Source organism: Heterocephalus glaber, unplaced genomic scaffold (assembly GCF_053883595.1).
Source record: "Heterocephalus glaber isolate CG9 unplaced genomic scaffold, H.glaber_assembly_v1.0 deba00000901, whole genome shotgun sequence".
Classification (NCBI taxonomy): Eukaryota; Metazoa; Chordata; class Mammalia; order Rodentia; family Bathyergidae; genus Heterocephalus; species Heterocephalus glaber.
In genome coordinates this window covers 14,682,597-14,705,269 of record NW_028258171.1, presented here as the reverse complement: position 1 = coordinate 14,705,269, position 22,673 = coordinate 14,682,597, and the positions used below count along the sequence as shown (strand labels likewise).

At 40.4% G+C, this 22,673-nt stretch overlaps 1 long non-coding RNA gene across 6 annotated transcripts in view; it reads right to left on the bottom strand.

The window, feature by feature from the left end:
* The window catches only part of LOC101712638 (uncharacterized), a 313,187-nt gene that overhangs the window by 9,727 nt on the left and 280,787 nt on the right, over nucleotides 1–22,673 (bottom strand). For all 6 annotated transcript variants that reach the window (XR_015450049.1, XR_015450050.1, XR_015450053.1 and 3 more), the window contains one exon: nucleotides 7,856–7,957. This is a non-coding gene — a long non-coding RNA (uncharacterized LOC101712638). The remainder of the gene's footprint in view (nucleotides 1–7,855; nucleotides 7,958–22,673) is intronic.

Below are 22,673 nucleotides of genomic sequence, written 5' to 3'. Positions count from 1 at the left end.
CTCTTTTTCACTCAGGTACCATCAGCAACTCTGTGGGCAGGCCATCCTGGGATCATGTGTGTCCCAGAAATCTGCTCTGGTATTGCTGGAAAATAGAGTCATTGACTCAGTAGGTCCAAAAGGGAAGGTGGCCAAGCCAGCTCACAACACAGCAGGCATGAAAACAGCCAACCATGGCACCAGTGAGCCACTGCTCTCAGCAAGGACACCAGAGCAGATACAAGACATGGGATGGTGGCTGTCTTTCCAATCATTAGGGGCCTCCATTTGCACTTCAATCTGGAAACAATTCAGAAGAAAAAGTCTTCTCCCTTGTATCTTTTATTAAAACAAATAAAACCCTTGGATTTTAGGAGTGCACAGAAAAAAAGGAATGCATTCCCTGCTAATAAGTAACTAGAGACAAGCATTCTTCAGACAGAAGTGGTTGGAGGAAGGTACCCTTGGAAATAAAATTGGCTAAACTAGATAGCAAAAGAGCAAAACCATACTTCAAAGAAATGTGGAGCAAATACTCTCAGAGCTATAACAGGTGGAAAGGACTGTGGCAGAATATTTCAGAAAAGAGTAAGAATGATATAGAAGAGGATCAGCAACCAACAGAAACCCAAACAGAATCTCAAAGTCAGGAAACAGAGTATCAGCTACTATTTGCAGCATCAGTATCAGTCTTTCATTAGCCATCCTCAGTCTGGGGTTTTCAACCTTCCATAGTAAGAAGGAATTTGTAAAAGAATATTCAAAACCAGGTATGACAGCCTGTAATCCCAGCACTCTGGGTGGTTGAGGTGGGAAGAACACAAGTTTGAGCCCAGGCTAAGAAACTTAGCAACTTAAAATAAAAAATTAAAGAAGAAGGCCTGGGGCTGGAGCTCAGTGTGAAGGCCCTGAGTTCCATCCCCAGTACTACAAGAAGGGGAGGGAGGGAGGGAAGAGGAAAGAAGAAAAGAATGTCCAAACCTGGTTATGCTCTTGTTGGTTATTTGTTACCGTAATTATGCATGCTTTAACTAGATGTATAATAAACTGTACTGTATATGGTTTTCATTCCATGGCAGAAGCTATACATATATCTCCCTGGGCCATTTAAGCTATCAATTGATAATTCTGTTGCTGCTCCTCCCAAGAGCTTTTGACAAGTAGAAAAACTGCACAGCAAGACTTTCTGTAGTTTTTCTTTAAAAGTATTGCTTTAAGTAATTGGCTAGTCCCTTATTTTTCAGCCATCTCCCAACTATATCTTTAAAAAAATTTTTTTTAAGGGCTGGGGATTTAGCTCAGTGGTGCCACCACCTGCCTTGCAAGCGGAAGGTCCCAAGTTTGACCTCCGGTACCAAAAAAAATTTTTTTTGCAGTACATAATGATTGCATTCATCATGGAGAATGGGCACATGGGCATAAAGAAACACAATAAACAGCAGTCTTCTAGCTCACAACCCTACTGTCAAACTACCAGTGAAAGAAAAGAACATGGGTCACCCAGACTTATTCTAACACAATACATGTCAACCCATTGCTCTTTTCTTTTTAATTACCTACAAATTATGTTCAGGATAAGCTAAGTTGAGAATATCTTAGAATTTCCCTGATAGCATTGGAACCCAAGTTCTGCAAGGCAGTGGGATTACATGCTCGAATTGTTTCCCCAGAATGCAGTGCAGTGCTTGGCACAGGTTGACTCAATTAACATTTCTTGAATGACTCAATTAATTATTGATAGGCAGGAAGGGAAGAAAGGACAAAGTAAAGGTTACTAATCACATTTTTGCATGATTTTTCTTTTTTGGTTACTAGCAGAATTCTATGTTAGAATCTAAAAACAGCCATTAGATCATGCTGTATGCTAGGCAGAGAACTTCTAAGTAACTTAAGTCTAAAATAGGAAGACACAAAAAAGGCTGTGTTCCTAAGGCAGTGAGCAGTTTTGGGGTTCCAGCATTATTCTCAAGCATGTCTGCCTTTACAAGTTGAACTTTTAGAAATTAGTTAATACCGAAATACAACATCAGAAACTTTAGAACTACACAATGATGTTAATTATGATTGATGACCCTGACCAGACTCTTATTGCTAGTTGTAGTTTCATCATTTGAGTTGTAATTCACCATCTATTAGCTTATATCAATGTCTGGTTATAAAAGTGTTCATAACGTTTACAACAAGAGACCCTGGTGATTACAGTCCTAGATATGTGTGAATAATTGAGAGGTTATGCTCCAATACACGCCTCACCAAGCTTCCTTGCAAGTCTTAAGAACATATTTAAAGCTCAACACTAGCCCTCAATTATACCTGAATTACCAGCTGGGAAAAAATAAAAGCGTTACATTAACAAAGCTATCAAAGATGCTCTCTGCTTTACATTTACTTGAACAACTGGACAATGGAAATAGTTCGTTTCTTTAAGGAGTGACTTCATCTGGTAAATATTCCACTGCATTTAAGAGACAAGAAAAAAAGAGCCTTGCCTTGAAATTTATTACATTTCTTTCTTGGTCCCCGAGAAGATAGAGGGAAAGTCAATCTTAATAAAAATAGATTGCAGAGTTGACGGGTCACTAAATTCATGTTGTGGGTTTGGTACCATCAATACAGAGAGAACTGAAAAGTTTATATGTGTATAAACCAACATCATGCAAGTTCATATCATAATGGTCTTAACAACTTACAAAGGACCCGGTAATAAAATAATCTGGTGCAGACTGCCCTACCCTAGAGTACAATTAGGTACCTGCCAACTCTGGTCTAACTCTGCAAGAAAAGGCTCTGCCACTTGGAACTGAAACTAGCTCAACACATGTGAAATAGTTCTAGCCTTTTACATAATCAAAATACATTTCATATAATACTATTTTAAGATATTTCTCTTCAGGGATAACTCCAAACTGTTCTGATATGAAAATATGAAGAAAGAATGTGATGAAATTTCAATAATAATAATAATAATAATCACCAAAATTCAAAGACTAAAAATTGGAATCTATATTTATTTTTCATATAATGTGCTTTGCAATCTCCACAATAGTCTAAGTGGATTATTTCTCTTGGGCTGGTTTTTAATTTTAAATCATCTTCTGAGACATGCACAGATACATTTTAATAAATTCCTTTTTCTGAATTCCATGTTTATATAAAATAATCCTTACCATCCTTAACACTCAAAATAGAATAGATGCTCATTACCTTGGAATCACTCACATAAGTGATACTCATTTTTGAACTTTTTCTGGTTTACTTGACATTCTTCTTAGCATCTTACTTCAGATGAAAATGGCATAAAGCAGGAAATGTCAGGAACAGTGCTGTGGGGAGCATAAAAGCCAGCTCATCCTATTGCCCCCTTATAAAGAGGAGGCAGCAAAGCCCCAGGGAATTCAGTGTCATATCTGAGGCTGCTTACAACAATACAGTAGCAAAACATTCACTAAGCCCAGTTCTCTACTCTTCCTTGATTTCCTCTCCCTATGCCATCCTCCATCAAAACCAGGTGCTCCTTGCAGCCCCTACCATTTTCCCCAATGCTTACTCTACAGAAGAAACAAAGCCAACTAAAACTAGGTCCCATCCTTGGGAGAAGACAGACATGTTCACAGGCCGGCCATAATCCATAGCCGTCACTTCACATGCAAGCAGCCACAGGAATGATCAGCACTGGAAAAGCACAGGGTCTGAAAGAGAGTCATTCCGGGTTAAAAGAACTAGGAAGTCGTTCTGGGTTCGAAGGTATGGTAGTGCTTTGAGAAGTACATGGTATTTGAGAGTAGATGTGATTTTGGCAGGTGGCTTGGTATTGATTCTAGGAAATTGCTTTATTCTGCCAAACTAGTTCAGTTTTAACTCACTAAACAATACAACCTAAAAATATGGTAGACTATATCCAGTCAATGAATGGGGGGTCAGAATGTTACTACAGACTTAACCGGCAAGTCTGCAGACACTAAATGCACATGTATCTCTAGCTTTGCTCACATTATTCATATAAATCAGTCTCAACACAATGCTTTAATTTTATGGTAGAGCATTAAGAGTAGACATTCCTATGCTTTAATTTTATGGTAAGGCATTAAGAGCAGACATTCCTATACTTTCTTTTATGGATTTACAAAAAATAAGAATCACAGAGATGGAAGACTTGCCACAGACACATGGCTAGCAAGTGGTAGAACTGAGGCTAAACCCATTTCCCTTCTGCATTGTCTCCCTGCATTTTCTGTACCACCATGTTGTCTTTACAAGTTTACTGCTTTAAAATCCTTTTTATGTGCATGGAACAAGATGGAAGTAAGATAAATGCAAGGTCACCAACTTTCATAATAGCACTACAAAACCAATTTTGACAAATCAGATATAGCTATTGCATAGTGCTCACTTACAACCCACTATCAAAACTGCGATCAGCCCCTAATGCTATCAGGCAGTGTCCTTCAGACATGGTCGATCGGGCATTGCATATAGATTCGCCTCCTTTCCTAAGAAAACTAGAAACACCTGGATCATGTTAGGTCACTTCTGGGTTTCTACAGCTGGGTTTTATGCTTCTCCCCTCTTACTGAGTTGACAATCTGGAAAAATCTTGATATTCAGCCAAGAAAACAAAAGCCTTTCATTTTAAACATGGACATTTGGATATGTTCTGGTAAAGGAGTCGGGGAGAGTGAGATAGAAATTTTTCCTTATGGTGTAAAACTAAAAATATGGACAATAAGAAAATGGGTTGTGACCTTCTAATAAGGATATATTAAGGAAAAAAATCCTGTTCTTCTCCCAAACAATCCTCTTTGCTGTGACAAGTGGCTGTCACTCTGCAACCTTGGCTTGCAGTGCCCTGTGCATGGTAATATCAAGCTGCCTGGGTTCTGAGTGGACTGTGTTCCACATGGGTTCCTGCAGCTGCACCTCCATTCTGCAGTTTCTTCACCCTCTCTCAAGGAGACACTTGAAAATTTCCTCTCTCCAAGCAAAGGGTGGGGTCCAGAGGTAGGGTGTAGCACACTACTTCTCTGGTTGGAAGCTTCTGATGTCAAATTAGTCATCAATTTAGCTATTTTTTTCCATGAGCCTGAACTCTGGCTTTCTGAATGTAATGTGTAGATGTGAAATATCCAAACCATGGGAAGAGCTGCAGTTTCCACAACACAAACATCAAAGCTGCCAAAGTTCAGAGCAAATTTGACATTAGCCAAATAGCACTTCCCTACCCAGCCTTTGAGCTGAAAAATTACCGTATTGGAAACAAGAAAAGGAGGTTTCCTACCCAAGGGAGCCTGAAATTCTCTGAAATAGAGTGTGAAACCAGGGTTCTTTGGCTTTTTGCCTATGGAGAGAGCAGGCCAAGGTGTGTGTACAGATTGGGTAGTAAATGCAAAGTCACAAATGTGAAATGGGCATATCACCCAACAGAGCAGAAGCTAAGGTGAGAGAGTAAATTCACCTGCTGCCATTGAATTTCCTTGATCAAACTGGTTGTGTACCTTGTCCACTTCAGTGGTGTGCATAGCTAGAGATATGAGAGCAGATGTGCTCCTTGTCCAAAGGTCCCTTCCATATGGCCAATCTGGCCATACATCTGACCTACGCCACCCCTGCTGTACTTTTAATCTATTTTACCACCTCCCAACCTCTAAAATGGAGACAAAACATTATTGAATTGCTCAGCAAGCTGACTTCCTCCAGCTGATGACCAATTAAAGGCAAGTTCCACACTCCAGCTTCAGTCTTACTATTGTTCCTAACTTTCTTCTGTTGCTCCTGACCTGACATCACTTGGTATACCCAGCTCCTAGCTCTTGACTTTGCCTTCCAACCACCAACCTAAAGGTGGCCCTAGAATTTAAGGGCAGCATTTGAGTGTGCTAGTGTTTAAAGTCTCCATACTCCCCAAGATGGTGGATCAAAAGTACCCTCTGACTTTTCTCACTCTTGCTGGTAACTTCCCCTCTCTACCCAGTTCTAGTCCCCAAGAGCCAAACTAAACCCTAATTTGTTTAATCCAAGTCCCTATGGATTTGGAGGTGAAGAGTATAAAGTATATCATTTTTCTATTGCAGGGTATCTTGTTCTTTTATTAAGGAGCCTCAAACCATGAGATTAAGCAAAAAGACATCCCTCATAGCAAGAGGGTCAGAAGAAATAAAGAGACATTCATGAATAGCAGCAAATAGAGAGAAAGGAAAACAGTAGCAGCGAAGAGTGTTCCTTTCGCCTTATTGTAACTACCAGAAACTGTGTTAACTTTCCCCCTATGTAGAGAACCCTGCTGCCATGATTAAGAGTCATTAAACATTCTCTGGTTTCCATGAGATAATACTGGCAGTATCAATATCCATGATAGTTCAGAAGATCATTCCAGATACAATCATTGCCAGGGCCACAAACAAACCATCAGGAGAACCTAAGTAACATGCTCAGAAATTTTGCTTGGAATGTGAGGAATACGGAAGAGTAACTGCCATTCTGTTAATGAAGGCATGATATAAGAGGGTGGGATTTTAGAATTCTTGAATATTAACAGCGAAGCAATTTAAAAAGCCTGGTGAAAGAGGTGATTCCAAGGGTAAGTACCCACACTTTGCACTGGGCAAGGCATGCAGCTGGAGAAAGAATGCTACTGAGAGAAGGTATGTAATGGGGAAGAAGAGAAGAGAGCAATAGCTGTAGCTCACTACTTGTAAAGAAACTGAGGTTTAGAAAGGATGAGCCATGTGCCAGGTCCAACTTTGTCCCATCCCTTCCTGGGTTCACCCAGCTGTCATTTCCGGCTACTGATGATCCTTCAGGAAGAGTGCCCAGCACCAAGCACATCTAGGCCACAACAGGAGGACTTGGTCCTTGCTGAAGGAAGGTGCATCTCTGATGTCATGGTGGAAGTCTGCATCCTGCGTCTGAGCTAGCAAGTCCTGCAACAGCAGCAGCTCCTCGAATCTGATGCAATTTGTGGATATAACCAGAAGCTTCTTTCCTCACACCTCATGCCTAAAGCCTCTGCATCTTGCCAAAGGCTTTGCTTTAGTCCGTGTGTCTGTGTGTGTGTGTGTGTGTGGTGTTTGGCCCCAAACTCACTTGGTGTCCACACGGGCACTGGTTCATCCTGGCTCTACACCATGCAGGAAAGCCAGCAAGGAGGGCCCTGGCTTGCTCCTAATGGTTGTGTGACCTGCATGCTGTGGCTCATGCTGTGGAGGAGGCCATTCACTTAGGTTCAGTTTTCCACAGGGTCTGTAGGAGGACCAGGTCTTGAATCCCAGAATGGAGGGGAGATGGGGTGCAAATTTTGACCAGTGGGAAATGGCAGCTGGTAGATAAATCCTTCTGTCCTCCTCCCTAGGCCAGTGGTGGCAATCTTATGGCACCTGTGCCACAGTAGGCTATTTGTATCACTGAAGGCTCTAAAATGTTCACCATTATTTCCCTGGACAGGCTGTTCTGAGGCATAGTAATTCCCATGGTCTCTCTAAAGACTGAGCAATCAATGGCCAATCACTGCAGCCAACTTGGGGACACACCCCTGTCTATTTGCTCTTCCTCCTGTGCTGCCTGCCTCACCCTCTCATTCCTTCATTGTTGCCTCTTTTGGACGGCACCTCCCATTAAAATGTGATGCATGCAATTTTACCTGTGGCTTGGTTTTTCTGCCTAACAGTGGACCAAGAAAAATGACACACTTAACCCTGCACAATGTGTAAGTGACAGAGCTGGGATTTGGAGCCACAGCTACTTCATCTATCATAGACAGATGAATGGAGACACCCAGGTAGCCATACGGACAAAGGACAGAACATGACTCATGAAAGACACAGACAGGACTACCTGAACTCCTAGCAAAGAATTGAGGAGACAAAGACAGAGGAACGCTCACCAGATTCTGCCATTTTGCAGCCAGAGGAAGAAAAGCTGTGAGATCTCCCCCTTCTGTCTTTCTCTCACAAGCTGACTCCCATTATCGGTGGTCTCCATGATCCTGGAAGGAGAAATCACATAATGAAAAGTTTGTTTCTGTTTTCACTCCAGTATGTGCTTTCCAGCCTACTATCTCTAAAATGAACACAAAACATTATTGAATTACTCAACAAAGACTATACTATCTCTTCGATATTTAGATAAAGACTGTAGTTTAAAGATCTTGACCGCAGAACACCAATTCCACAATGCTTGCATCTTTTATTACCCATTGTTACATTCTCCCCTATAGAGATTCTTCAGGAACATTTCAGAAGGAAACAAATTCTACATAGGAAATAATAATAGAAGAGTCTGCTGGAAAAATCCATCCTCTCTAGCTAAAAGATTTAATTTTGAACATGTGTGTATCTACTTTGATTTCTTATATTGCCTTTAGGAGCTTTAGGTTTTTATCCTAAGTGGTTGACATCCCAGAAATGAAAAATAAAAAGTCTCCAACATACATTTGCCAGCTCTACCTCATGGATCTAGAAATAATTTTCTCCAGTTGTGAGGAAGATGGACCACACATTACCAAATCTGCTCTGGCTTCTCTTCTAGCCAATTATGCATCCTTTCCCTGGAGTGCTATTAAGCAGATGATACAATAATTCCCTTGGACTCTAATACTCTCCTAGCTCATCTCCTTGCATTCTGGTTCCAGTCTCTTCAACATGTTTATATTCAGGTGGCATCAGCGTTGTCTCATTTATCCTCTTGTACAGACTGCTCCTATGTCTTCCCTCCACCAAGGACAATTCATGGGAAACATCGCCTTTTTCCCAGCAATCACCATGGTCATCCAAGGAAACTAAAAACAATTAAATTATCCCTCTGCAACCTTTAACAAGATTCAAGAAATGTCTAGAAATCAATGATGAGTCTGGTATTCAAATCTTTCTTTTCTTGCAATTGTACCTAAATGAATAACTTTGGAGATTTTTAAAAACTGTTGAATACATTTGAAATTTCCAACCTCATGATGACTGGGTTCTATGCTAGCTGCCCATCATATCCACAAGTAATCACTAGGAGAGACAAAAGTGGTCTGCAGTCAAACTAGTCCAATGACATGCTCAGAATCATCACCTGGTAAATCCACTCCCCATCTCTGTCTCTCTTTCTCTCTCTCTTCTCTCAGATTCAATCTGCCATCACTGCCCCTATAAAATTTTCTATGATTGAAGTAGAGATTAAGAGCAGCTTTGGACAAGAGAAGAAGTCACTTGTCCTAGTCCAAGAGGCTGGTCGAGAGGTATGTGTGGAATTAAAGACCGCTGTCCAACTCCATGCTTTGATTATGAGGTTGGCAGTGAGAACTTGAGAGATTGAAAATACATCTGTGGGTATCATGACCATCTTGAGCTTATGAAGCCATCCTGTTTCTCTCTGCCCACTGCCAAGAGCAAAGGATTTCCCAAGCCATAGGCCTGAAGAAGTTCAGTCAGCACAAGGTCAGGAAAACACTGCTTACAGAGAACCACTCATCCCTTAAGAACCCCAATCTTCCTATGAAATAATCAGTACCACTCAAGAGAATAGAATCACATGAATTTTATTTAGTTTTCAAAAAAGAATTGGCTATTCAGAAATAGATATTAAGGAACATGGTCATTTGGAAGAGAGAAAAAAACCTTTCTTGGCCTCTTTTTTTTTAAGTGTTTTGTTTTGTTTACTTTGACTTCAATGGTTTCTTGGCAAGCATTCAAGTCATTTCACCATGACCAAGTGATTCGCATGCCATCCAAAGTGCACAGCCAGAGTACTTTCAGAGAAATCCAAAGAGGAAAGATTATGCATTTGGTTGCCCTTCTGTCTGATGGAGAATTAACACGTTGTTTTTATTATGAATCCAGTTTTTATATTGTGCTGTTACTGATGTTGAGAAGGAACCAAGGAGTAAGCAGTGGTTATGCATATTTGTTGGAATCTGAGGTTGAAAAATGTAGTAAAACCATACAGTCAAGGAAGCTCTTCTCTCAGAGTGAAGGCTGACCGAGATCCAGAAGGCAAATCTCACTTCAAACCCCATCTTTATTTGTCGATGGCATACAAGGAGGCCTCTAGTGACCATATGATTCCCTTCCCCCAAACCTGTATTCAGAAAAGTGCCAGCATGATTAAAAGAAAGAATAAATTAAACAAAGAATACTGATTATTCTTTTCTAAGAAATGTTCATAATGTTCAACTTCCTTATAATTTTTCTGACTCCTGATTCTGTTTTAATTCTATACTCAGATGAATTTATATTGTTTACACTTTGGTTGGAAGAATTTAATGACACTATTGGGAAAGAAGAATGAAAGGGGGAAGGGAGCAGAGTGAAGGGGAGCACAAGGGAAGGAGGAAGGAAAGGAAGGGAAAAAAGAGGAGGAGAAGGAGAAAGAACGAAAGAAAGAAAGAAAGAGAGAGAGAGAAAGAAAGAAAGGAGGAAAGAAAGAGAGAAAGAAAGAAAAGCAATCATCCAGAAAGGTGTCAAGGAAACAAACTTTTTTAATTACAACCCAGAAAGGTATCATTAAAATGTCATGTAAGAGGGCCAGCCGAGGATTTAGCTCAGTGGCACTGTGCCTGCCATGCAAGCACAAGGTCCTCAGTTTGATCTCCTATACCAAACAAAACAGAACAAAACCAAACATGTCATGTAAGAAATAGCTCAGCTTACAGAAGAAATTTAGCTGACAAATATGGAATCAAGATTACAATACTTCTATGTAGAAGAGAAGGAAGGTTTACTTTGTATAATGTCTTAGAACAAAACTAACCCTAAGATTCAGCATACTTGGAAGAAGATTTTGATCTATTTTAAGGAAACACAATAGAGTTATCTAACATTAGAACATGCTGCACAAACAAGGAACGAGCTTTTCAACACTGGAAATATTTTAATCAAAGCTAGATGACTCCTTGCTAAGGGAATGTCTACTTGGAATGGTAAATGAACAATATTGTTCAAGTACCAATCAGTACTGGCAATTAGTATTAAAGTTTTTCAAAATAAAAAAAGCTGGAGCCAAATCATCAAATTTACACAAAGTGCCTTTAAAGTAAAAAAATCCATTCATTTGTCCATTTGCCAAATAATTCTCTGAGTGAGCACTTAGACTATGCCCGTAGGTTTTTAGATCCTATGGTACAGTGCAGTGATGGATATGGACCAGACGTGGAGCTTGCATTCCTGTGGGATGCCACCCAATAAACAGTTTTACAAATGCATATCAGGTCACTTAAGCCAGCAGTAACTTCTAGAAACACAATAATGTGAAGTAATAGGATAAAGAGTGCAGGTGGGGCAGCTACTTTGGCCAAGATGATCAACGAAGTATGTGCTTGTGAAATATTTGAGCATAAAACCTGAATGAATAGAAAATGTTATCCACATTAAGATGTGGGGGAAGAGAGGTTCAGGCAGGGGAAAGACCATGCTGAAGGGATCCTGAGGCAGAAGGATCTTGATCCAGAAATAGAATGTAGTGGAGAGAGAGAAGAGAGGAGTAGGAGTGTATAGACCACGTAAAACATTTGGATTCTATCGTATTGCGGTAGAACATCACCAGACAGTGACAGCAGGAAAGTGATGTGATCTGAATTCCTTTTTATAACTGCTCTGGCTTCTGTGCAGAACATGCTATCAGGAGCCAAAGGAGGAGGAGCACTAGTTAGAAGCTATCACAGTTTAGCGGGTAGCATAACTCAAATAGCATGCTATTCTTTAGACACTTAGAAAAATAGTTAAAGAGTATACATGTTTGTGTGATATGTATACGTTATATATATATATCTTAAGGAGTATATACGTAGCATTTTAAAAACTCGAGTTAACTAGAAAGCAATTTTTGATACTCAAATATGGATCAAATTACAGGAGAACTTAACAGGAAATGGTAAAACAAACAAATTTTCATTTTATTTGCCTCAAAAATACTCTCCCAGTATTCCAAAGTACAGTTAAGAAACAAAACCACTGTTTCTAGTTGTATCATTAGAACTGTATGATAATAAACTGGTACATATGACAGCCACAAGGAAGGACTTCTTTTACCACCTGTGAGAAGATAACATGAGAGCAAGCCACAAATTAAATCTGGTGACCCTCTGAGGAACCTGCCACACAGAGCCACAAAGAACAATTAAAGAAACAGGTGAGAAGCTCTACAGGTTGTGAACAGGAGAAAAATAAAAAGTCAACTTAGACATGTTTGTTGTCATTCTTTTACATTTTACTTTGGGGGAAAATATACAGTTATTTGGAAGTTGCAGGTGATAAGACCCATTCAAAGCAGGATTTAAATGCTGGTTTTACGTGCAGCTGGATAAGCTATCAATCACTTGACTGTAGGTGGAAAATCTTTGCTTAAGTCATCAACTTTCCCAAGTGTAATCCTACCTGTGTTAGGCAGAGGAATTTCTATTTTTCTACTGTGACTTGATATTGAGAAATAACATAAGCAGATAAGCTTTATAACAGCACTAGAAAACTCTGTCATTTCTAAAAGTCAGAACCACCAGGCTATATACGCTGGACTCTGGCTCAAGGTCAGTGTGCATGATGACCAAGGTCATGTGGCAGGACCTGAATCTGCAGAGACAGTTGAGCAAGAAAGAAGAGCAGTTGAAACAAATAAGGGGGAAAGAGGAGAAGGGAATGGAACCAATGAGGTGAAGATGAGCTAGGTCCCAAATTTGCAAAATCATTGCTTTAGTCTATTTTTCAATTCATTTACACTCGACGATAACTTGGGAGAGTTAAGTCATTGCTAAAGGATCAGTGTTAGGGCAAATCACACTCACAGTGGTCCTGACCCCATGTCACTCTCATTTCCATTTTTAAAACTTCAAGGAGGACTGTTATCAGTGAATGTTCTACTGAATACTTTAAGCTTGAAAGCTGTTTAAAATATTCCTCCCTTCCTCCTCTTTCTTCCCACCATTGCGATATCAGGACTTCAATGTGACTCCACCCATTCTTTTCCTGTTCGCTTTCTTCCAAAAACAGGTTGGGACTGAGAAGTACTCCATTTTATTAAAAAAATGACATTTTCTTTATCAAGTCTCCAGTTGATGGGGATTTGGGCTGTTTCCAAGTTTTAGCTATCACAAACTGTGCTGCTATGAACATGGGTGCACATATATCACTGTGGTATGATTCTTTTAATTCTTTGGGGAAGATCCCAAATGAGAAATTAGAGACATTTATAGCTAAGTGGATGCACATTGAGGCAATACTCTTAAGTGAAATAAATAGGACACACATGTATAAATACCGAATAGTTTCTCTGGTGTGAGAAACTGAAAGTGTAAATAAAGACTAAAATGTATAATAGGTAATGTGAAATAGGAAGAAAAGGGGCAAAGGGGAAGGAAGTGGGAGGGATAGGGGAAAGGATAGAAGGGAATGGGATTAATATGAGAAAATGGAAAAATAGGAACAAAATCTTTGTAAATAGGGAGGACTGGAGGGGTTGAAGGGAGGGCTGGGCAAGGGTGACAAATAAGAACCAAGAGAGATTACATAAAGGTGAAAATTTCCAATGATGAATGTCATTATATTGTATATCTAAAATGTACCAATGATTAGAATGAATAATCGATAATGCAAAATAGGAAGAAAAGGTCCAAAGGGGTAGGGGTAGTGGGAGGGGGAGGGGTAGTGGGAGGGGCAGGGGAAAGGAAAGAAGGGAAAGGAAAAATGATGAGAAATGGAAAAAATGGAAATAAAGTCTTTGTAAATAGGGAAGGGTGGAGGGGGTGAAGGGAGGGCTAGGAATGGGGAAAAAATAAGAACTAAGATGCATTATGTAAAGGTACAATTCCCAATGAGAAATGTAATTGCGTTGTATACCTACAACGTACCAATAAAAGAATTTAACATAAAAAAAAACAGGTTGGGACTTTCAGTGAGTAGTGAGGATGGTTTGTGCAGCCACTTGAGGAGGGCCTTTTGCACCTAGATCATTCCTTTTCATGATAGCTGTTCCTTTGTGTCTGTAAGTGTGTGTGTGTGTGTGTGTGTGTGTGTTATTGAGGATTGAACCAAGAGTCTTTGCACTGAGCTACATCCCCAGAACCCTCCCCAACCTTTTTGAGAGCATCTTCCTAAGTTGCTAATTTGCAGGGGCTGGTCTTAAGTCTTTCTTGTAATTCTTATGTAAATCTGTCAACTCTACATTATGAGTCACCAAAAGATTCTATGTTGATTTTCTTCACATTGGTCTGCTTCTTCCAAAATGACTGGTCAGTATGAGGAGCACACTATGAGGCTCCCTCATACCAGAGAGTAATACATTTGACTGTGCAAGACAGTGAAATGGGAATCATATTATGAACGAACCCTGAAGCAGACACTAAAGAAATTCATCAGCAGGTATTTTCAAGCACAAAGAGAATGACATGCAAAATCAAGCTCCATTATATTTCATTTTCACTGAGCAATTTCAACCCCACAGAGAAGGTTGACCTTGGCCTGAAGATCCAACATCCACCTGCATGTAAATGAGTTTAGAAAGTCATGCTATCGAATTTCAGAATAAATTGAAGATACCTAACTGAAATCCAATGGTCTGGATCCTAATCCTGGGCTACCAAGTCATCAAACCTCCCAAGACCTTCCTTAGCTTCCTCTTCTGATATCTCATAGGCAACAGTCAAATAACATACTATTACAGAAAGTGAAGCACTATACCATAAGTAGTAATCTTGATGCTGAGGTATGAACCACATAGAGATGGTAGAGATGACCTTTGAGGACCATATCAATCAAGATTCCACCAAAAGAGCAGAACCAATAGGGGTTGTTGCAGGAAATTATCTCTGTGGGAGTGGATAAGCAGTCTCAGTAAGGTTGTCTCCATGTCTGATTACAACAGCCTCAACAGCCTGATATCTTCAAGCAGGCAATCAAGAAGAGAAGAGGGACATAAAGGATATCAAGAACAGGCTGGAAACCATAGGCATAATCTGGAATCACCCAAGGGTAGAAGAAAATCTATGACTGGTCTTGGTGCTATACAAAAGTCAGGGCCCTTTGTTACAAAACTAAATATACATCTGGCCCAAGAATCAGAGAAGTGGAAGGAGGATCCAATGAAAATACAGCAATTGTAAACCCAGCTGCTGCTTCACACCAACCACAAAGTGACTCAAATTGATCAACAGCAATGTGTAAGCTACAAGATGGCTGTTGCTTCCCTTCTGTCCTCCAAATTTCCCAGGAATTGTCTTTGTGGTTCCCCTATCACCAGGTTTTACATATCACATATATAAAATGTAAATTGTGGAAAATGCAGTTCAGCCTAGCCCACCTGATACACTACTAAGCATTCCAAACCTTGATTTCAGTTGAGAATTAAGTACCAGTTTCCACATTCTGATCCAGACAAATGTCACTAAGTGTTTCCATGTCTATAGCAGGGGTTAAGAGCAAGAGCCCTGGAGTCTTGCTGACCCAAATTAAAATACAAAGATTACCAATTTCTTGTTTTGAGCAAACAAATAATTTAACTTCTTGTGCCTTGGTTATCTCATGTCTAAAGTTGGGATTATAATACCTGTCTGTGACAATTAAGCTTAATTGTCAACATGAACAGATTAAGAAACTCCTGGAGAAGTGACTGGATTATGTGGAAGCTACAGTCATCAGTGGTTTAATCCTCTGATATTCACACCTGAATGTGCTGTTAGGAGCTAGGGCCCACCTAGAGGACAAAGGACTGGTGGTACACCTTTGAAGGTATATATTTCTCACTGATACTCTTTCCTTGTGCACCACTTCCTGGCTGCCATGAGGTGAGCAGCTTTGCTCCACTATGCCCTCCTGCCTTGATGTTTTGGCCTTGGAGTCAGCCAACTGTAAACTCAAACCTTTTGAACGCTGAGCTAAAATAAACTTCTCCATAGGGTTTGGATCTAGAATGTCTCCCAAAATTCTCACGTGTATGAAGGGTGAATGGATCATAGGGGCACCATAGTTGACTTGCTGTTTGGAGGTGGGGCCTGGTTAGAGGTGAGTCACTGGGGGTGTGACTTGAAAGGATGTGTTCTTGTCCCAAGCTCTTCCCTTCTCTCTTTGTTTCCTTGCCACCATGACACAAGCAGCTTTCCCTCACTATGACCCTCTGCAGTGCCAATTCTACCTTGGAGCTTGGTGATCATGGATAAAATAACTTCTCATTATTTAAGTTGCAGGTGTCAGATATTGTGTCTCAAGGACAAGAAAGTGACCAAGACAGATTTTGATACCAAGAGTTGGGTTGTTGCCATGACTATAACCTGACCATATAATTCAGAAGCTTTTGGGCTGGGGATTTAGCTCAGTGGTTTGACCACCTGCCTCGCAAGTGCAAGGACCCAAGTTCGATCCCTGGTACCAAAAAAAAAAACAAAATAAAAACAGAAGCTTTCGTTATGCAAGAGAAGTTTAGAAAAATTTGAACATGCTTGCTACAGAAGCCCTAGAATGCTGTAAGCTAATCTTGATGGAAGCTTCTGTTCAAAGATCAAAAGGATGCTAATAGAAATGCAGACAGTAAAGACTAGGTTCAGGATATTTCAGTTGGGTACAGGACACCATTGGCAGCTGGGCTAACAGCCATTTGTGTTATGCTCTGTCGAAAAAAAAATGCCTATATTTTCTTCATATCCTGAGATTTGTGGGAGACTGAGATTAAGGGGAATGGAGTAATTAATCTGATGAAGAAATTTCAAGGCAGCCCAATATTCAGACTGTGGCATGAGTACTTCTGGCTGCTTTCAGCTATGGTGAGAATCAGAAGCAAAAACCCCAGTTAAAAAGTTTTTCATTTTCTGGAAACAAAATCTCTGTAAATAGGGAAGGGTGGAGGAATTGAAGGGAGAGCAGGGGAATGGGGACAAAATAAGATACATCAAGATACATCATGTAAAGGTACAAGTTCCCAATGATGAATGTAACTGTACTGTATACCTAAAATGTGCCAGTAAACTTAATGGAAAAAAATAAAAATAAAAAGTTTTTCATTTTCCCAGAAAGGAAGCAAAGTTGGAACAAAGGACAGAGTAGTGGCTAGAAAGATAATCTTTAAAAAGAAGCTAAATATTTTGCATCAGGATACTAGAAAAGATACTATATCAGTCAGTGCTTAGTAGACAAACATTTAATGCAAAATATACAAATATATAAGAGTTTACAAGATTGTCTTACAACGACCACCCACAGAGTCAGACGTGGAAGAGTGCAAAAGGTCTTTCTGCCTGCTGGAGAGCCAAAGGATCCAGTCAAGCTAGTATCAGGAGGCCAAAGGGTCTGCAGGGTCAGAAGGCTGAAGGGTCTGTGCTGGAAGCTAGGAGATAACATCCAAGATGAAGGCAAAGACTGGAGCTCCTCCAAAGAAACAGAAGCAATCAGTCCTTCTTTCTTCATTTCTCTTTTGTACCATTCTGGTGACAATCCTCCCTAGAGTGGGTCTTCCCCTTCCAGAACTGTGCTGAGCCAATTTAACTGGTTGTTTCTTACTCAAGTTGACACAACCAGTTAACTATCACAGATGCATTTAGGGCATCTCAGGAATCAATAAGACCCTACCCTTCCCAGGGTCAAGGATATAAAAGAATAAAAGTAAACTTTAAAAATTTTGATTTAAGAAGAGAGCCCCAAGGCACCCTGTTTGAGAAAGATTACCCAGGGATTTGGTACCCAGGATTTTCACAGTGCTCAGCCATCCAGGCACTTGAAGCTACAATCTGAGATCTGAGTGCATAATGAAAGTTGGTGACATACTTTGACATCATCCATGTGAGGCTGGTTTCTCAGCCATGCAGAATGCAGGAGTCCTGAGGTCACAGAGGCTTCCAACCAGATTTCTGAAGAAGGTCTGGTAGGCTAGGCAGTGTGCCCCTAAGAGGGCAGTTTATGAAGCTGTGAGAGTGAAGCTGAAAGTGCAGTTGGAGATAGCAGGAACATGGAATGTCTACTAAGAAAAGCTGAAGGCAGTGAGCAGAGCCACCCCAAGAGACAGGCCATGAGGGCTGCAACTGGCAGTGCCATAGGGGTGAGGCCACCGACAACTTTTGGAGCTCACATCTCACCGTAGCTTGCCCCAGGTGCCTGACATAGAACTATAGGATTTAATGTTAACTCTGCTGAGTTTTGGTCTTGCTTTGGTCCTATTTCTTTCTATCCGCCCCCCCATTTGTCCCTTATGGAATGGGAATGTTTACTCTGTGCCACTGTGAGTTGAAAATATTTAACTTTCTTTTATATTTTTACAGGGACTCACAGCTAGGAGTTTGTCTAAGTCTCAGAGGAGACTTTAGAGTTGGACTTTTCATCAGTGCTGGAACTGTTAAAACTTTGATGACTCTTAGAGATGGACTAAATGCATTTTGCATAATGAGATGGACATGAATCATCTGTGGGACAGTTGCAGAATGTTATGGTTTAGATCTAGAATATTCCCCAATATTTTCATGTGTGCGGAGGGTGATTGGATAACAGGAATACTATAGCTGCCTTGCTGTTAGGAGGTAGAGCGTGGTTAGAGGTGAGTCACTGAGAGTGTGACCTGGATGTGTATATTCTTCCCCCCAGCTCCTCCCTTCTCTCTCTGTTTCCTGGCCACCATGATTTAAACAGTTTTCCTCCACTATGTTTCTACCCTGGAGACATTTGACCATAGATTGAAAACGTGAGCAAAATAAACCTATTCACCTTCATGTTGCAGGTATGAGGATTACGTCTCAGGGACAAGAAAGTGACTTTGGAGTGTGTGTCTCTTACTGTGCTCTTTCCCTGTGTTCTGCTTCCTGGCTGCCTGAGGCGAGCAGTTTTGTTTCACCACACCCTTCCACCTTGATGTTTTGGCCTTGGGGCCAGCCAATCATGGACTGAAACCTCTTCAACTGAGAGCTAAAATAAACATCTCCTACTTTAAGTTGCTGATATCCTGCATTTTCTCAGAAATGGGAAAACTGACATATCAGTCAGATCAAAGTTAGGGAGATGTGTTAGTCAGCTTTCCATCACTGTGACAAAATACTTGAGAATAACAACTTAAAGAGAAATGATTTATTTTGGCTCAGTTTCAATCTATGGTTAGCTGGTCCCATTGCAAAATTTACGCCAGTAGCAAGGCAGAAACATCATGGCAGGAGACCATGTAGAGAAAAGCTGGTCACTCTATGGCAGCCAGGAAAGAAGTAGAAAGGGTGAGAGAAACTCCATGATCCAATCACTTCTCCAAAGGCCATCAACTGACATCCAAGTCTTCAATACAGTGAACTTCTGGGAGATAATTTAGATCCCAACCATAACAGGAGAGGATGTGGGTGAAATGCCAGTACAATGCCTATTATGTAATCAGTTCTCAGTAATGATAACTGTTTGCATTGTAGTAGTCACTTGCCACCACCTCTTCAGAACTAACCACAAAAGAGTCAAATATCTAAAAAGCTTCTCTGAGATCTCTTTTTCCTACTCAGCCTTTAGTATATGCTTAAAAAGAGTGCAAAAGAAGTGTTTAAAGAACATTCTTGAGGCAAATAAGAATGGATCCTATTTATACATCAGATCATAAAAGTTATTTTCACATTTTCCCAGCTGCCGGAGATATTCACTGAAAGAACACCAATATTTTAAAGCTCTATGCTTCCAAGTTGACTTGCATAGTGGATTCATCAGAAAAAGCACTTAATAGGCAAGTCATGTTATGTCGGACAATATACACCAACAAATAGTTATGAGTATGGACTCTGGGTACAAATTCTAGCTCTGACATTTACTGTGCAAGTTATATGAAGGATCTCGTTTTCTACTCTGTAAAATGGAAATAATACAGTTTGAGTCACTGAAGACTAATGAGTCAGCACATGTGAAGTGCTTAGAATTGGAAGCAGAGCAATTATCATGTCGTCATCATTATCTCGATTGTCATCATCATTATCATCCACAGATCTCTTTTGTTTTAGCCAGGATTGATCACCTACAAACTCAGATCCATCTAAATCCAGCAGGAAGTGTAAAACAAGCAAAAAAAGTTGATCTCCACTCAAGAACCAGCATTCAATTCTCTAACACCCACATTCCTACTTGCTGTAGCCTAACTGCTTCTTTTTACCAAGACAGCCTCCTCTGGACTTGACTTTTCACCTGCCAAGCCTGGAGGAATCAATCACTTCTTCATATTTACTTAGCTGGATTTCAGGACCTTCCTCCTGGCTGGTTATGAACACCTGCCATGCACACTCCAGAGAAACAGCTCATTAGAAAAGACTCCTGTGACACACTTGGCCCTAACAAGAATCATCAAAGTAGTTTTCCATTACTTGTTTTAACAAATCGAAAGAGTGGACTGTTTCACAGTCTCAGTGTCCTAAACAGGATGCAATTCTTCAAGCTTTTTGCTTATGAATTGGAAAGCACTAGATAATTGAAAATTGAGCCCTGGTGCTCTCTAAAGGCCGTGACTTTCCTCAAATGTTTGCTTTTCCACACTCGCACCTGCACTGCACTATAATAATATAGCCTAAACAGAGTTTAACTAGAGATGCATCTAATGTAGAATGCAGAAGCTAAAGGAAAGATTTCTGTTTTTAAAAGAGATTCCCATAAATGATTTAGCAAATCTGAGCATATAATCTGTCCAAAGTGCCAGCACACTTTGCTTCAAGCAGCCAGTTCTGCAGGCGAAGCTGTGGTTTCCTTGTTCCTTCCGAGAGCTGTGGCTGCCATTGCTTCACAGTCCAGCCCTTGGTGATGCCCGAGAACCAGGGATGGAATTCTCATTTGTGCATACAAGTGGTTTCCTTGAATTATGAGCCTCAAAGTTCCAAGACACTTACGGTCTGGGTGGCCACACAGGTATAAGTGCATAAAAGTCTGTGCTTAGTGTGGTTGAAGGAGTGAATGTGTTCACTTCAAACAGCTTGTCTCTCCGGGAACATGCTAACAGCACTCCATCAGGAAGAGGCATATTTGTGGTCAAAATGTACTAAGCAGTGGTACAAGAAGACACACACCAAGAGAAGTTAGAACACCAAGAAGCAAAATAAGTCCAGCTCTTTATGGGAAAGGATCCTTCTCCGCCCTCCACTGAAACATTTTACCTCCTTGGAATTCAGCAGAAATGCCAAAGGGAGGTTGTGTCTGTGCACCTAGCCATAAGCCCAACAGTAGCAGACATTAAAATCTAGACTTTCAAAGAGAATTTTTTAAAATGTAAAAATAGTGTTTCAAGAAAGAATTTCCTAAGTTTTGGCCAATTACACAAAATAAAGACTCCTGTAGAAAGGAAAGCTCTCATCCTCTTCAGACTTGGAACTGGGGGTCTCCTTCAGCCATGAGGGCTCCTATGAGTATCAGGACAGAAGGCTGAAGGACAGCAGGCCAGCACAGACCACAGCATGCCTATGGCCTGTGTCAGAGACTAAAGGTCCCCATCACCACAAACATCACCTGTGCTTTCCTGGAACAGGGCAGAAGGATAGAGGGAAAGTTTTCCACCAAGAATAATGGATGGAAATTCTCTGAATTCTGAGATTCATTTTCTCTTCTGAGTAGTCCTGGTATCCTAAAAACTTGTTCTTCTAAATGGCAAGGGAACTCTTAAAAAGTGTAACTATTGACGTGGAATAGTCATGCATATTGGAAGTACCCAGCCTCCTATCTTTCTTGTCCTTTTGTGGTTTTCCTCCCATGTACCTAGAAACAGAATCATTCTTGCTTATAAAGGATATATTTGCCTATTAAAATAAAACTGCCAAACTGAGTAGTATTGTGATAGCCATTATGATTGCATGAATTTGATTCTGTTTGGTTATATTTGCACTTGTACTAAAATTATCTACAGATGTATTTTTGACTATAGAATAGATACACCCCTAAAGAGCTGCCAGGAAATCTTTGAAAATAGAAAATTATCTTGTGAATGTTGGGAGAGCACATTGTTTCCAACAGCCCTGAGATGAATTATTTAGTAGAGAAACAATGTGGATTTATGGAGAGCCTAATTGGTGAAGGATATGAAAGAAATATAAGACACGATCTTTGCCCTCAATTAGATTCCAATTCAGGAGACTGTTTCAAGAATTTGGACTCTCAGTTATTTTCATTTATTGAATTTCTCTAAAATGAGGCCACCTATACAATATACAACATCCAAGAGATTTCAGTCTCACTTTTATGCCAGCAAAGCAGACTGTGTAAAAAGCCAATGGTGAGATAATGCCCCTTCTTCTTAGACGAGAGAATCCTAAACTTCCTAGATATGTAGGACCATCCAAACTGCAAAGAAAATTGTCGAGGATTGAGTAACCTCTACAAAAGTTGAGCATCCACCCACTCTTACTCCACCTTCCATTGCCTTCTGTATTAGTCAGTTTCCTATTATTGTCACAGAATACCCAAGGATTTATGCAATATAAAGAAATGAGGTTTGTTAGCTTATAGTTTTAGAGGCTGTAAATCCAAACTGCATGGTGCTGGCCCTTGTGAGGGGCCCCTGGACTGTGTCACCTCATGGAAGATGGCATCACAGTAAGTAGGACAGTGTGCAAGAGGAGAGATCACATGCTAAGATAGAAATCCTAAGAGCATGTGTGAGGGGGCAGTACTAAGTCATTTTTGCAAGAACTAGCTCAGAGTCCCATGAGAACTCTTAATCTCTTCCAAAGACAGCACTCTGAGTGTGCTAAACACATCCAACTGGGTCCTACCTCATTAAGGTTTCACCTCTTAACACTGCCACTATCAGAATCAAGTTTC